Source organism: Schistocerca piceifrons, chromosome 6, assembly GCF_021461385.2.
Source record: "Schistocerca piceifrons isolate TAMUIC-IGC-003096 chromosome 6, iqSchPice1.1, whole genome shotgun sequence".
NCBI lineage: Eukaryota > Metazoa > Arthropoda > Insecta > Orthoptera > Acrididae > Schistocerca > Schistocerca piceifrons.
In genome coordinates this window covers 453818274-453832999 of record NC_060143.1, presented here as the reverse complement: position 1 = coordinate 453832999, position 14726 = coordinate 453818274, and the positions used below count along the sequence as shown (strand labels likewise).

At 43.0% G+C, this 14726-nt stretch overlaps 1 pseudogene; it reads right to left on the bottom strand.

Moving 5' to 3' along the window:
• Positions 1 to 13585: 13585 nt before the first annotated feature.
• LOC124803949 lies at positions 13586 to 13701 on the bottom strand (annotated as a pseudogene).
• Between the last annotated feature and the right edge of the window lie 1025 nt (positions 13702 to 14726).

Below are 14726 nucleotides of genomic sequence, written 5' to 3'. Positions count from 1 at the left end.
CGTTACTGGGATTAGGAGGCCTAACTTCCACAAATTCACCTTGCCGAGAGGGCCCAGCTCTGCTTAAAGCTCGCCAGTTCTGATGGAATTCAGGTCTGTCGTTTTGTCGGTAGTTTACACAGTTTCTTTCGTGTCGGTCACGTGGTGGAGAATTTATCCTTGAATCGTAACTGCGCGTTGGACCGTTGCGTCTAAAGTTATTCTGTCTCCCTTGATAATAATTATTTTGGTTCCCAAATTGTCTGTTTCTCTGATTGTCTCTGTGATAGTCACTACCGCAGAGAGGTGATCTTTCCCTGTAATTATTACTACTCTGCCAACGGTTGTAATACGGGTAGTGTCTATTTCGGTCACGATTTGTGTTGTGAGAATAGCCTTGTCGCGTCCAGTTATTATTTCTTTCATCGCGGAATTGCGACTGATGTGATCTGTAATTGTTGTGCTCCTGTTTCCGCGTTCCCCGATTGTCAGTGTCAATTTCCAATTCTTGTAACAGACCCTGAAATGCTTCAATGTCATCTTTGCAACGTCCTGCTAAAATAATATGTCGTAAATGTTCAGGCAATTTGAGTAAGCAAATGCGGATAAGTTCTGAGGGGCTGTATGGGTTTGAAAGATATTGATTCTTATGCAACATGTCTTCAAAATATTTGACAAGACTGGAAAATTCAGATTGTTCAAAGTGTTTCATCATCATGATGCTATGTTTTACACGGTCTTGTGTAGCTTGAGACCAATATGCTGAGAGGAAGGCATGGTAAAACTCTCCTTCACTGTGGCAATCGTGAATTACCGATCGCATTCTTACAGCTGGTTCATTCTCTAAGTAGCCACACATAAATTCTAATCTGTGTTCCAACGACCAGTTGGGAGGAAAACAATGAGAGAATTGATGGAGCCATGCTTGTGGATGAATGTCGTTGCCAGAATTCTTAAATGTTTTGAATTTACGTGTAGTAATGAACAGCTTATAGTCAAAATCATCATGTCGGCGAGTCGCATATCGGTCATTGTTAGGTCGTGTCGGCCGTTCCATCTCAAAATTCGGTGCACATTCCCAATTTCTTTCATTACTTCCGAAATGCCCTGTGTTATTATTTTGCAGCTTTTCCGTGTTTCTAAGTCCCTCTTCCCGTGTTGGAGCGCGAGTGTTCTCTGAAATACGTAATTCTTGTATTACCTGTGTCAGCTGATCTTGTACTTCCCGGATTTCTCTTTGGTGTTGTGTATTAATTCGATTCTGATTTTGTTTGAATTTCCTAATTTGTTCAGACTCTTCTGTGTCAGTGAAGGCTACAGGTGTTGTGTCATTCAGATCATCATCTACCTTTGTAGATAAGTTAGTGAACTGATCTGAAAGTTCGGCTACTTTATCCGATAGTGTACTTATTTCCTCAGTGTGTTTTTCTGAACCAAGTTTCAGAGTGTCCATTTGTGTTGAAATCGTATCTACTGTGTCTTTTAAGTTTTCTTGACTTTTTGCAAGTTGCGTAACCGAATCGGTAGATGCAACTGCGTCAATTTTAGCTTGCAAGGTGTTGTGATTTTCATGAACAATAGTTTGCAGTTCTTTTATGGCTGCTTCGTGATTCTGTAATGCATTTTCATGACGCGAAAAAATAGGTTGAAAATGCTCACAAATTTGAGTTTTTACGTCATTACAGACTTTTTGACATTTCGATTCAATGTTATGTAACTCAGCAGTTAAATCCTCACGTGTTTGTTCGAGAGTTTGTTCCAATGAGTCTAACTTTTTGAGATTTTGTTCCACTGTGTCTAACTGTTGCTGTGTTTGTCTCTGGTGTTGTTCCATTGTGTCTAACTTTTTAAGATTTTGTTCCACTGTGTCTAACTTTTGAAGCTTTTGCTGTGTCTGTCCCATTTGTTGTATTAATTGTAATAACAATGCATTAGTGTCTGGAATCTGTTCCTCTACTCTTTTCGGCAGTGCATTTGCACCGGCAACATTCACATTTTGACAAGCTGAAAATGTGTCTTGACTTATTTGAGAAAACGGTGAGGATCCAAAACCTGAATCTACAGTATTTGCGAGATCGTGTCGTGTCATTTCGGCTTCCTGAGGCGAGCTATTGCCGACCGGTCGATCGATAATGCTTCCCTCTTCACTAATTGTTTCACTGTCCACGCCATTGTTTGACGCCCGCTCCATTTCCCTGTGCACAGTTACCAAATTACTACTTTGAACATTAGTAAATTCATTACTCGGCGGCGCTGATAAGCTACGCTCGTCATCACTATTATTTCTCAGTTTAGTTTGGAGCCTAGTGTTACGTTTTTCACACGCCATTATTGTCACAGTATTTCACACGACAACACAGAAAAACACAATTTGAAGATCAAAAATAAGAGAACACATTAACATAGCACTGAAAATAATATCTAGTTAATTGCAAGCGCAGCTGCGAAATACTTGGTGCAAATCTACATGCATGCCACAACTGTTTTACTATACAACAATGAAAGACTGCAACTACAAAAGAAATTCTCTCTACAATTACGCGCTAGCAATAAACAAAAGCTACACTAAATACACAAACTACAAGAAAAAATCAGAAGATTCCAGTGAGGTATCCTAGGCTAAGGGTCGACATATGAAACGTCCCCTTAATACGATTATACAAGACTGTGCTTAACCTGACACACAATATTTTGTTAGCGCAACGCAATCTGACTTTCAATAATTCGTACAAAAGAATGGGCCCTGACTAACATTAACCTATACCTTTCACAAATCACTTACCTCACAAAAATCTTCGCTGCTCAAGCTACTGCAATACAGCGAGCGCCACTACTGCCAGCTAAATAAAAGATTCAAACTATGGAAGGCACTAACTACTGATAGGGATAGTTAGCAAATGAAAGATATTAATAGAGAACGAACAATGTATTTACCTTGATATCATCACAAGTCATAATATATATATCAGTTCATGACAAATTACAAACCTCCGCCATCTCTCTCCCCACATCCACCACTGCTGGCGGCTCACCTCCAACTGCTCAACGCTACGCGCTGTTCACAGCCAGCTGCCGCTGCCCAACACTACAATGGCAGACAACAATGCAAACTAGCCACAGACTGCACACAGCACAGCCAGTGATTTTCATATTGAGCGCTACGTAACGTTGCCAATAAGAAAACATAAACAGCCTACTTACAGTAATAGCCAAGTAACTAGCTACTGTGTGAATGATGGATTTAATGAGAGCAGATGTAAGTATTAAAACTGTAAATATTAGAAGTTTAATTTTAATTCATGTACATAATTTTACTGTTTATTGACTGAGGATCATTAAAATTAATGAAACTCAAGTTTTTCTAAATGCATTTTTGTAATGTGTTTATCTGACATGTTCCACACCCAGGAGAATCCCCTCTTTTGTGGGTCTATGGAATGAATAATTAATCTAATCTAAAGGAATACACAAAGGAATTATATAGACAAAGCAATAACTTAAAGCAGGCAAAAAGGGAAAAATAATAACAAAAATCTATTCTCTGGGAAAATGAAAACGGGGACAATTTGATTCTGATTTCATTTCTTGCTTTAATTCTTAATTCTTGATTCAAATAGAATCTTGTTACCTTAAAGTTGCTTCTAGGAATCAGGCATAGTTTTTCGCGTAAGTTCTTGCTTTGAAAGTAGATGAAGCTGGGATGCAATATACATAAAGAACTCGCCCCTACTTTTGGTAGTGTCTGACATGAAATACTGGACTGAATATCCCTTCAGCCAGATAACGGAATTCCGTTTTGTGTTAGGATACGGAACTGGGCCCGGGTACAAAAAGTCACCAGGAGTAACGGAATTCGGGGGAGTCCTTGTGATGGTCGCCATCTTGTGTCGAATGAAGGTCCAGACGTCTTCAACACTGGTATACACATCATCTATTAAGTTGCACGTTGTGCACTGGGGTGAGTCCGCCAAACGTATGGCATGAAGCTCGGAGCTGGTGTGTATTTTTCTGTTAACTACTCGGTACCAAGACGCTTTCGCTGTCGTTGGCACATAACGGGAGTGTATATTGTTCCAGGTAACTAGCCGTCTGTAGTTTAGGTAGTTTTGTACGAGCCCCTTTTTTGGGATATTTGATCTGATTTAACTTAGCTGAATTAAAAAGATTTTGAGATGAAACAGTTCATTCGGAATATGGTGTACATTAGTGGGAGGCTGCAAACTGGTCGGCGCTATTTCATTTAACAAGTGTGCTGCTCAACTGATAGATTGGGCCCTCCACTGTCTGTATGTGTAACACACATTTAACACCTATGACATGTTTTTAACATTTGTTAGGCTTAAACCTCAGTCTCCTGCGGCCATGGTTAGCGTACTCTACTTTAAATATATACCCACGAGTGACAAAGTGGCCTATAGCTGACATGATTCGTTTCGTCATCTCCTGTGGCATAGGCAGCACTTGTGCTACATAGTTGATCTTTGACGTTACGCAAACGTCGGCAAGGTTGCACTCTGCATTTCATCAAGCATCCTAATAGAGTGGGTCTGTATGTAGGCACGCGTACCTACAAGAAGAGTCCTGTAGTTAAAAGCGATCGTGTGCCTTATATTACTCCCGTATTCAATGCCTAGGCATTTCAACTTAGAGAGTGGTGTCGGCTGATCGTGTTGACGTAGAGACAGGCCACGTCTTATATTCGTAATGCCAGACTTCTTTTATTCAGATTCGTTCCTGAGGTAAGTTTGTATTTATTAACGATCTGAAGGGCTTCCTCTACTTCGTGATCTCCCGCAACTAGTGAAGCTACGTCGTATGCATAGGCATTACAAAGACTCTTGTTTCCATTGATGATTAAGTCTCGCGAACATTGGATCAAAGTGGTAAGTAAAGATTCAGTGGCAATGGCAACAGTGTCATCGTCATCGGACAACTCTGTCTGACCGAGCTATTTATTTCAATTGCTTTAGTCAAGTGCCCATTAATCATTAGTAACTCCTTTACTACGAATTTAACATATGAAGTTAGTAAACTGTAGTGGAAACCCTATTGCATGAATGGTGCTTATTGGTGGTTAACTCTGTCGAATGCCTTTGCAAAACCAAGTCATACTAAAGCACACTTAATCTTGCAAGCATCTGCAGTGGCAATGACATCTCAGTACTCACATAAGTTGTGGAACAACTTCCTGTCAGTACCAACGCTTGTCTGGTAACGACCGATGGTTGTATGTATCAACGTTTTAAGTCTGTGGGAAATGATCCGTGCCATGATTTTATAGTCACTAATCAGTAACGTCCCCCTAAAATCATCAATAAAACTGCTTCCTGGGTGTTTAGAGATTAATACAGCGATACCTGCCCCGAGTTCTCTGGGGTCACGAAGATAATTCATTATACATACGTAATAACGCAGGCTTCAGCTGAACATGGTAAAACTCTGCAGTGAGGTCATCAGATTCTGTTGATTTACTGCTAGAGCTCCGTGACATAGCATACTCAAGTTCCTCTTCATCGATTTCTTGCAAGAGGTTTTCGACTACAGTAGCACTTAATTATCTGTGGAGCTTTTGTAGAAATTCTTGCTGTATTCCATCGTCGTTGACCTTCGCCGCCAGCAGCTCTTCCAGGTGTTTATGGATTGCGGATTTGATTTCGTTTCGTTGCAGGAGTGTCGTGCCAGCACGTAGCTTGATGTGTGTTATGATCTTCCTCCTCGCTGTCTTATTTTCACGGATTACGCGGTACACTAACGGTTATTCTTGTTCTATCACATCCTGCGACCTAGACCTTATTTTGTAGCCTTCCGACTGCTATCGCTTGAGTTTTAAATGTTCTGCTTAATTTTTTTATCTGTACGTAATCGTCTTTTACCGAGGCTTCTAATTTGTGTAGATCTCTGAGACAAGTAAAATAAAATTCAGTTGTGCTCTTTTGCCGTGAAGTAAGTTGCGTAAGTTTGAAACGTTTTCGTTAGTTTTCGTTTGGCGTGTTTTAGCACCGAGCTGTATTGGGAGGCTTTCCTTTTGCATTCCATCCACGTGTCTTTATAGGCTCGCCGACATTTCACATCTTTGATATGGCTGTTGTTAAGTTTCCATGCACCTTTCCCTCGGAGTGTTTCTTGTTTATGTATGTTGATATTGCATATGTATGTGACATTATCAGAAAAAATTGTCGGCCCAACTTTGGAGTGCAGGATTTGGGTTGTTTGTTATTCCAGAACATAAATTCTGTACATCCGACTGGCAGAGTGGCTTGTTACATGTGTGAAACCTGGGACGTACCGTGCATGTGTTCCCAGGTATCAGTTAAACGCATTTCGTGAGCTATACGTTGCATGTCTACAGATTTATTGAGGTCAGGTGTTTGGTCTTTTGGGCTTGTCACGCAGTTGAAATCACCTGACAATATTAGATGATGGTGGTTCCTCCCAAAAAGTGGGATTATTTCGCTCTTAAAAAGGTCTGCCACCATGAATACAGCGAAATTACTAGTAATTTCCACGGAGTTATCGCCATACAGAGCAGTGTTTTCTAGTGGTCAATACTGATAAACATTTTATGTAGTCAAGCGACTATACTGTAAAGATATCAGAGGAACTGCAAAACACTTACGTTATGTGGGTTGCATGCAAATCAAGCCGAACGCAGTTCAGGTCGTTGGAATACTTCTGAGCATGATAGTACGTCTGGAGCATAGAATTATGTTATAGTGAATCATGGACTGTGAGGAAACCGGAAGAGAATCGAATCGTTCGAGACGTTGTTCTATGGAAGGATGTTGAAAATTAGGGGGAATGGAAAACAATGAGGAGGATTTCCGCGGAATTGGCGGAGAAAGGAACATATGGAAAACTGTGACAAGAAAAAGTATCACGATCATAGGACATGTGTCAAAACATCAGAGAACTTCCATGGCAGTAGAGGGCGCTGTAGAGGGTAAAATATGTAGGGAAAAAACAGAGATTGGAATACATCCAACTGCAGACTTTACGACCTCTATAAACTGCCCTGTCATATAACAGGCTGCTGGCGAGCGTAATTTCCCGCAGAAACGACTTTTTCGCACTTCCTGTACACGACCGAGTGTAATTGTGGACTGTAAAAATAGAACTCCAAGCCACAAGAAACATGTTTCATGCTGCACACCTTACTGTAACACAAAAATAAAATTACACAGAGTGTCACCCGTGGCGTTGCGGGAAAACAAAGCACTTATGAGGGTGGGGATGGGGGGTAGAGAAGGGGAAACTCTTATTGGCTATAATTTAGTGCCAGTTTCTAACGACATTTTAACAATTTAGCAACAGCGAAAGTTGACTGCAGATAACATTACAGAAAAATTCAGCTGTGGTCTAGTCAGCGTCTTCAACTAGAGTCCGGTTAAAATTACTTGACAACTGACGTCGGTCACTTGCTGCTACAGCGTTGCCACATCTGCTGCCGGGTGCTTTTAATTTGTAACGCTGAGCAATGCTGAAAGCGGCCGCCGCCAAGTGTGACAGAAATGGAAGACGCTTTGTCTACAGCTGATTTTAAGTCACCAGTGACTGAACTGCGGAAGACGACGCCTTTTATATGGTTCAAATGGCTCTGAGCACTATGGGACTCAACATCTTAGGTCATAAGTCGCCTAGAACTTAGAACTACTGAAACCTAACTAACCTAAGGACATCACACACACCCATGCCCGAAGCAGGATTCGAACCTGCGACCGTAGCAGTCCCGCGGTTCCGGACTGCAGCGCCAGAACCGCACGGCCACCGCGGCCGGCACGCCTTTTATAGCCTTGAAGTTTAACTCATGTCCCAACCTAAACGCAGCCCGATGATATACAGGGTGTCCGAAAAGTCTTTCCCTGATTACATAAATTGATAACTCAGGCTAGAAGTAAGATACAAATATGAAACTGGTGTCTAATTGTTTACAAACTATCAAAGTTTTTTTCACACATCAGTAAACTTCCACATGAGCACCCTTGGTAGCACGTAGCACATCTAGGCGATATTCAATTTCCGTCCACCCATTAGCCAACATCACTGGAGGGATCAATTCAACGACTGTGGTTACCCATTGCCGCAGAGTTACAAGATCTGGTACACGTGTTCGGTAGACCTCGTCCTGGACATAACTGTGCAAGCTGTTACTGATTTGTTTGACTGGTGGGTCTGCTAAGTGCTATACCATCTACTGCACTCCCCTGACTTTAGCCCTCGTGAGTTCAACTCGGTTTCTAAACTGAAGGAAACACTTCACGGCATTGGCTTCAAAACTGTTACAAATTCGTCGGGCAATAGACGGCGCGCTCGAACTGTCAACACAACTGGCACTGCTAAGAGTATCCTACGACTTCCAAATCGATGGCAACGGGCTATATACAATGCTGGTGACTACTATGAAGGTCAGTAAAACTTTGAAACATGTATCTGTTTTTTTTCCAAGCTGTAAATAAATAGTTGCTGGTAATCCACAGATTACCAACCATGTGCGAACAAAATTTTTATTAGGTGGAGCAAGGCCACCGCTTAATTTTACAAAAAGATAAACTTTCTTCGAAAACAAAAGGCTTCTTCTCCTACCAAAATTTTTTAACAAGCCAAAGAATACGCCACCTTATTGAATTGAAATATTAGCAACTGAACTGAATTTACGTTCCTTTGTCGGGTTTTCTCTCGACGGTTTCTGGAGGATGCCGAGGGAGTAGACGGGCGCAGAGTCCGGGGTCGATGGCCGGCGTAGCGAAGACGTGGTTCCTGGACGTTCCGGCCGTGTCGAAGTATCTCCCGGGAGGCAGTCCGTGGCGGGTCGAAAGACGCCTGCTTCCCTTTCTTCCGGCTATTTAACACGGGGGCTCCAGTTTTCGTCCGCTGATTCCGGAGTGACGATTGGCGGCCGATGGCGATCCCTGACTGGTGGATAGTGATATCATAGTGTGATCAACCGCGCCGGAAAAACGCTCGGGCGCGTGCGAAGTTCGCGGCTGATTGAGTGTTTGGCGGGAACGCCTCTAGCGCTGGCTGGCGGAAGGCGCCGGCACTAAGTTGCAGGCTCCGCGCCGCTCCGCCTTGCGCCGCTTTAACTCTGCCGCGGTTGCCGACCGTTGCGTTTGTGTGGCTGTGCGCGCCACGGCAATTGCCACTATTAAAGCTCCAAACCTCGTTTGTGTAATGACTATGGAACAGATTCCCACCGATCAGTTCACAATATCGTAGAAAGAACATATTCTACAGAAAGTGAGAATTAGACACAGCGAAATGATCAGATCATCAATTACCTCAACCTGTAGGCTCGCATTGAATCAGTGTTCATTGCTTCTAATCGATTACAAACACGAATATTGTCGTTCGCTCATACATAAGCTTCTGACGTGTTTAAATTCGCGTGTCGAGTGAATCTGCACTGAGTTGTACAGGTGGCAAGTGTGGTGACTTCTGCGGTAGGTGGTGGGGGAGACGATGTTCTGGTTTACAGGATGGCGTTCGGATCTTCCATCTGGACACTGTGTATTTGATGGGCTTGTGGCGACTACAGGGATCCGTCGGAGGTGAAGGTAGCTGCAGCAAGGCAGATAGCACTCAGAAAACTTCTCATTCTTCATGAGTTAGATCAGAACATTTGCACGCCCTCGTCCAATGTCGAAGCCTGGCGTTGACCCACAGGTCTTTGTGTCAGGGAAACGGCGACGGACGTCCTTCGAGTTCAAGCGCGATGTTGGGAGACTGCGAGTTGACAAGACCCTGAGTGGCCCAAGCGGCGGACAGCTGCTGCTGGCGCTGTTTTCCTCGAGGCCGTTTCTGGTGGTGTAGGTGAGGACTATGGGGTGGTGGTGGGGCAGCACAGTGACCCTAACTCCGAACTTCAAAGTAGGATTGGTAGGCTAGTTACATTAGAGATCGGACGTGGCGATTCGATGTTAGTCAAGAATGCCTTTAAGGCAACAAAGACGCCATTATCAACACCTCAGTGCGTTTGAACGAGGACCTGTAATAGGGTTACGAAAAGCTGGATGTCCCATCTGGTGTATTGCAGAAAGACTTGGCAGAAATGTAGGCACTGTACATGACTCCTGGCAGCAGCGGTCACGAGAATGTATGGTCGCAAGAAGACCGGGCTCCGGACGGACACGTGGCTCGACCGAGAGGGAAGACAATCGTGTTCGGCAATGGCTCTCGCGCACCTTACTGCATCTGCAGCTCCACAGTGAGAAAACGGTTTCAAATCGTTTATTCAAGGACAACTCCGAGCCAGACGTCCTTTAGCGTGCTTTACATTGACCCCAAATCACTGCCATTTGCGACTTCATGGGTGTCAGGCGAGAGCTCATTGGAAGGCATAGTGGAAGTCTGTTGTGTTTGCTGATGAAAGCTGGTTCTGCTTCAGTGGAAGTCATGGCCGTGTGCAGGTTAGAAGGAGGCCGACTGAGGAACCGCAACTGACCTGTCTACCTGACAGACACACTGGACCTACATCTGACATCTGGAGTTATGATCTGGGGTGAGATTTCGTGTGACGGCGGGAGCACTCTCGTGGTCATCCCACGAACCCTGACTGCAAAATGTTACGTAAATCTGGTGATTCAACCTTTTCTGCCGTCATTCATGAACAGCTTCCCAGGGGAGGGGGGGGGGGGTGTTTTCCAGCAGGATAACGCTCACCCACATAACGCTGTTGCAACCCAACATGCTCTACAGGGCGTCGACATGTTGCCTCGGCCTGCTCCATCACCGTATCTGTCTCCAGCCAAGCACATATGGGACATCATCAGATGACAACTCTAGCGTCATTCACAAACAGCATTAACCGTCTCTGTACTTAACGACCGAGTGCAGCTCGCATTAGAATTCCATCCCAAATACTGACATCCGGCCCCTGTATAACACAATGCATGTGACAGGGGCTTGACGACCGTTTGTGGTGTCAAATAAACTTTACAATGCACGCACGTTTGCATGCGTGCATTCAACATTCTGGCAGTTACATCAGTTATTAATATACCAGTATTTCACGTTTGCTGTATCTTATCTCGTGCTTACTTTAACCTGTGACCTTGCAAAGTTAATCGTTTAAATATGTTATCTAGATAAATGTATTCCCGAAATTTCGTTACTCTACACCAAATATTTTTTGCCGCCAGTGCATAATGCCCTAGTCAGTGTTCGGCTTTCTGGGGCTAACGAGTGTACCACTGATCGGCCGAATGCTGTGTCGACGGGTCGTTACAAGAGACTTGCCACACACTGTCGTCAGATCGGCTGAGTCGTCAACCGTGTGTCCGCTGGAAGATAATTGGAACTCTGTGTCTCGAGCTTCTTTGCATCAGGGCACTCCGCACGTACCGCAGCACAATGGCGAGCAGCACCAAATTAGGAAATATTGGCTGGGGTACACAGTGCTGTAATTAAGGGGGATAGGACGTCAAACGGGCCGACTTGGACCAGGAGAGGCACCACAGGACATTTTATTTTCTAATGTCTATACTTTTACAAATAAATTCATAAAACTTTGTCACCATGACCAGGAAGGATTCAGGATACACAGTAATAGCAGTGGAAGTGCAAAAACATAACAAAATAAATTTTTTTTAGATATGAAATTTCATCATTTTTTCACTTACTGTTGGCTCCATTTGTTGCTATAGGTACATTTTTCTTCACAAGTAAGAGAGATTCTTTGATTAATTTTGCACAGCACACAAACCATACTTACAGGTGTATGAAACTCTAGAATTTTCCAAATCTATTAAAAACTGTGGTAAAAATTGAGATAATTAACTACAACATTCGATTTTTTCCTAAACATAAAGTTTAAAACGTAACAGCTCATTCATTTTTTCATATATTAAATAGACTCTAGAGTTTCAGACACCTGTAAGTATGGTTTGTATGCTGTACAAAATTCATCGAACAGTCTCTCTTATTTATGAAGAAAAGTGTACCTATAGCAACAAATGCAGCCAATAGTAAGTGAAAAAATTATGAAATTTCACATGTAAAAAAACTATTTTGTTATGTTTTTTGAACTTCCGCTGGTGCGAGTGTGAATCCTGAAACCTTCATGGTCATGCTGACAAAGTTTTATGAGTTTACTTGTAAAAGTATAGACAGTGGAAATTAAAATGTCCTGTGCTGCCTCTCCTGCTTCAAGTCGGCCCGTTTGACGTCCTACCCTCCTTAATATTGCACAGATTATGTTTATCGTGTTTATTCCTCTACTAATACTGCCTCCACTTCGTGTAGACGGAGTGAGTGTAGCATCCGTTCACGTGCAACACTACACGTGATAGCATGGCACGTGGACAGTGCTTGTGCCACTTGACGAGTGCTGAAGGACGGTTCCTCTTCGCAGTACCTCATACATTTCTAAAAGACAAGTGTCCGAATCGAATGTAGATGGCTGACATCCGTATTTGACACCTAATACCGGTAGAAGTTCAGAATACTTGGCACATTATTCAGAAGGCCTATGATAAGTACAGTAAAAATCTCGATACCACCCATTACTATTGCGCCTTCAGTAAAACGTAACAAGAACGATAACGCAGTTACGTTTAAGTACATGTTTCAAGTTTGGAAACGTTCCGGACGGTAAGTAAGGTATCTCATTGCAAGTTTCCAGCTTCCGCTAGTGTTCTTTCTGTTGTTGTGCAAAGAATTCTTGTTGTGAAACCTTTCCACATACAGTGTTCCATCAGCTTTGCCGTATGCAATCACCTTGTTAAGGTTGTCCTGGTGAATGTTGTAATTCTGTCAGTAACGTTACCGAACTGGTACACAACAAAACTAGACATAAATGAAGGACAATGGAAAGCCGCAGCACACGTCTGCGAAGGCTGTTGACTTCTGTGTATCCACCACTATCCGCTGATAAGTTCCATAATTATTTAGGATACCGAACACAACACGTAAAAACAGTGACAATACTGTTCCCAAACGTCGGCGCCCATCAAGGTGCAAACAATGCGTTTCTCGAAAAATGGTTTTTCTATAATCACCTATAGATAGTTTGGGCCATAATGACAACGGAAGCGGTTCAACGAGAGCTCAGGACACCATGTTTCTATCTTTCTCGTGTTTACCCCAGTCTCTTAGAGAGTTTGTCAGTGTCATAATTTTTAACCGCCTCCGTGGTGAATGCTGTGGACATCGGCAGTTAACAGGAAGGAGTCAGTAGTGCGAGCGCCTCATCAAAACCAACTAATCATCCTTCCTCTCCGATGTAAGGATTTTTTGCTGTTATTTGACAATAACAATATTTCTTGGAGTTGATGTTTCTACTTTACATGTTGTCAACGATACAACAAAAGACGTCGTTTGGCAACAGTCGCCATAGAGCACTGTTGGTGCTACGCATATCGTTCATAGTAATTATTTGCTGAATAACACATCATGGTTCGTGAGTATTTAGCACTCCGTCTTCAGGCCACAAGTGGCCCATCGGGACCACCCGACCGCCGTGTCATCCTAAGTTTAGGTTGTGAATAGGAGGGGCGTGTGGTCAGCACACCGCTCTCCCAGTCGACATGATGGTTTCCTTTGACCGGAGCCGCTACTATTCGATCGAGTAGCCCCTCAATTGGCATCACGAGGCTGAGTGCAACCCGAAAAATGGCAACAGCGCATGGCCGCTGGATGTCACCCATCCAAGTGCCGGCCACGCCCGACAGCGCTTAACTTCGGTGATCTCACGGGAACCGGTGTATCCACTGCGGCAAGGCCGTTGCCTATTCGTAAATAATTAACGCTGTTTCAATTGTATGTTTTATTAGTTCTAAATAACGGCACCAGATAACTTTTTTCCAACCTCCGCAGTACAACACATGTGTGGTTCACTGAGACTAATCGACAATACTCTCTGCTTTGACTTAAAACATTAAAGTGAGATAAAATGAAATTAGTTCAAATTGTTAGAAACAAAGCAAATGAAACTCCTATGTCGTGGTGAGTTTTGTTACGAACGTCCTAATCTACAGCTAATTTTCTTTGTTCCTACTGTCGCCGAATACATCCAGTACGTTACGACAGACACGGAAATGGAACAGAAAGCAGATGAGTACAGGATATGGAAGTGTGACGAGAATTTTACGGAGTATTGAAAGACTTAGGTCAAAACAAGGTATCTGGGGTAGACATTCCCTCTCAATTATTGAGGCTCTTGGGAGAAAATACCGTTGCAATTACTTCACAGTCAATGTATCTTCTGTTGGAATGGCATTTAATGTAATCAAATGTTGCTGTTGTTCCCTACACTTTCTTTGCACTGCCCTTCAATATATCCTTCCGTCTTCCCGCCTTCTCTTTTCTGCTTATTACAAGTTTTCCAGCTGAACTGTTAAAGTTTACACAGCTGTTTTCTTTCCTCCGAAGGTTGCTTTAATTATCCTGTAGGAGGCATCTATCTTTTCCGTAGTCATGCGTGCTTCTACAGTTTCGCATTTCTCCCATAACCGTTATTGCTTTCTCATCTTGCCCGTCCAGTCAACGTCGATTTTTTCGATATCAATCTGTTGAGTTTTTCATATACTTTTCGATTTCGTCAATTTCAGTCTATGTCTAGAGCGTTATACAACTATTTCTACTGGCTTCGTCTCTTTGCCTCATTTTCATCTTCTGTCTTTACTATACCATCTCTCAAAGCTTTCAACTCGTCTTCTAGCGTATTCCTTTGACATGTTTCAGTTACCTAATGCCCCAGCTGAAACTCTCAACAACTTCTGTGATTCAACATATCCAGGACAAGTCATTTCAAT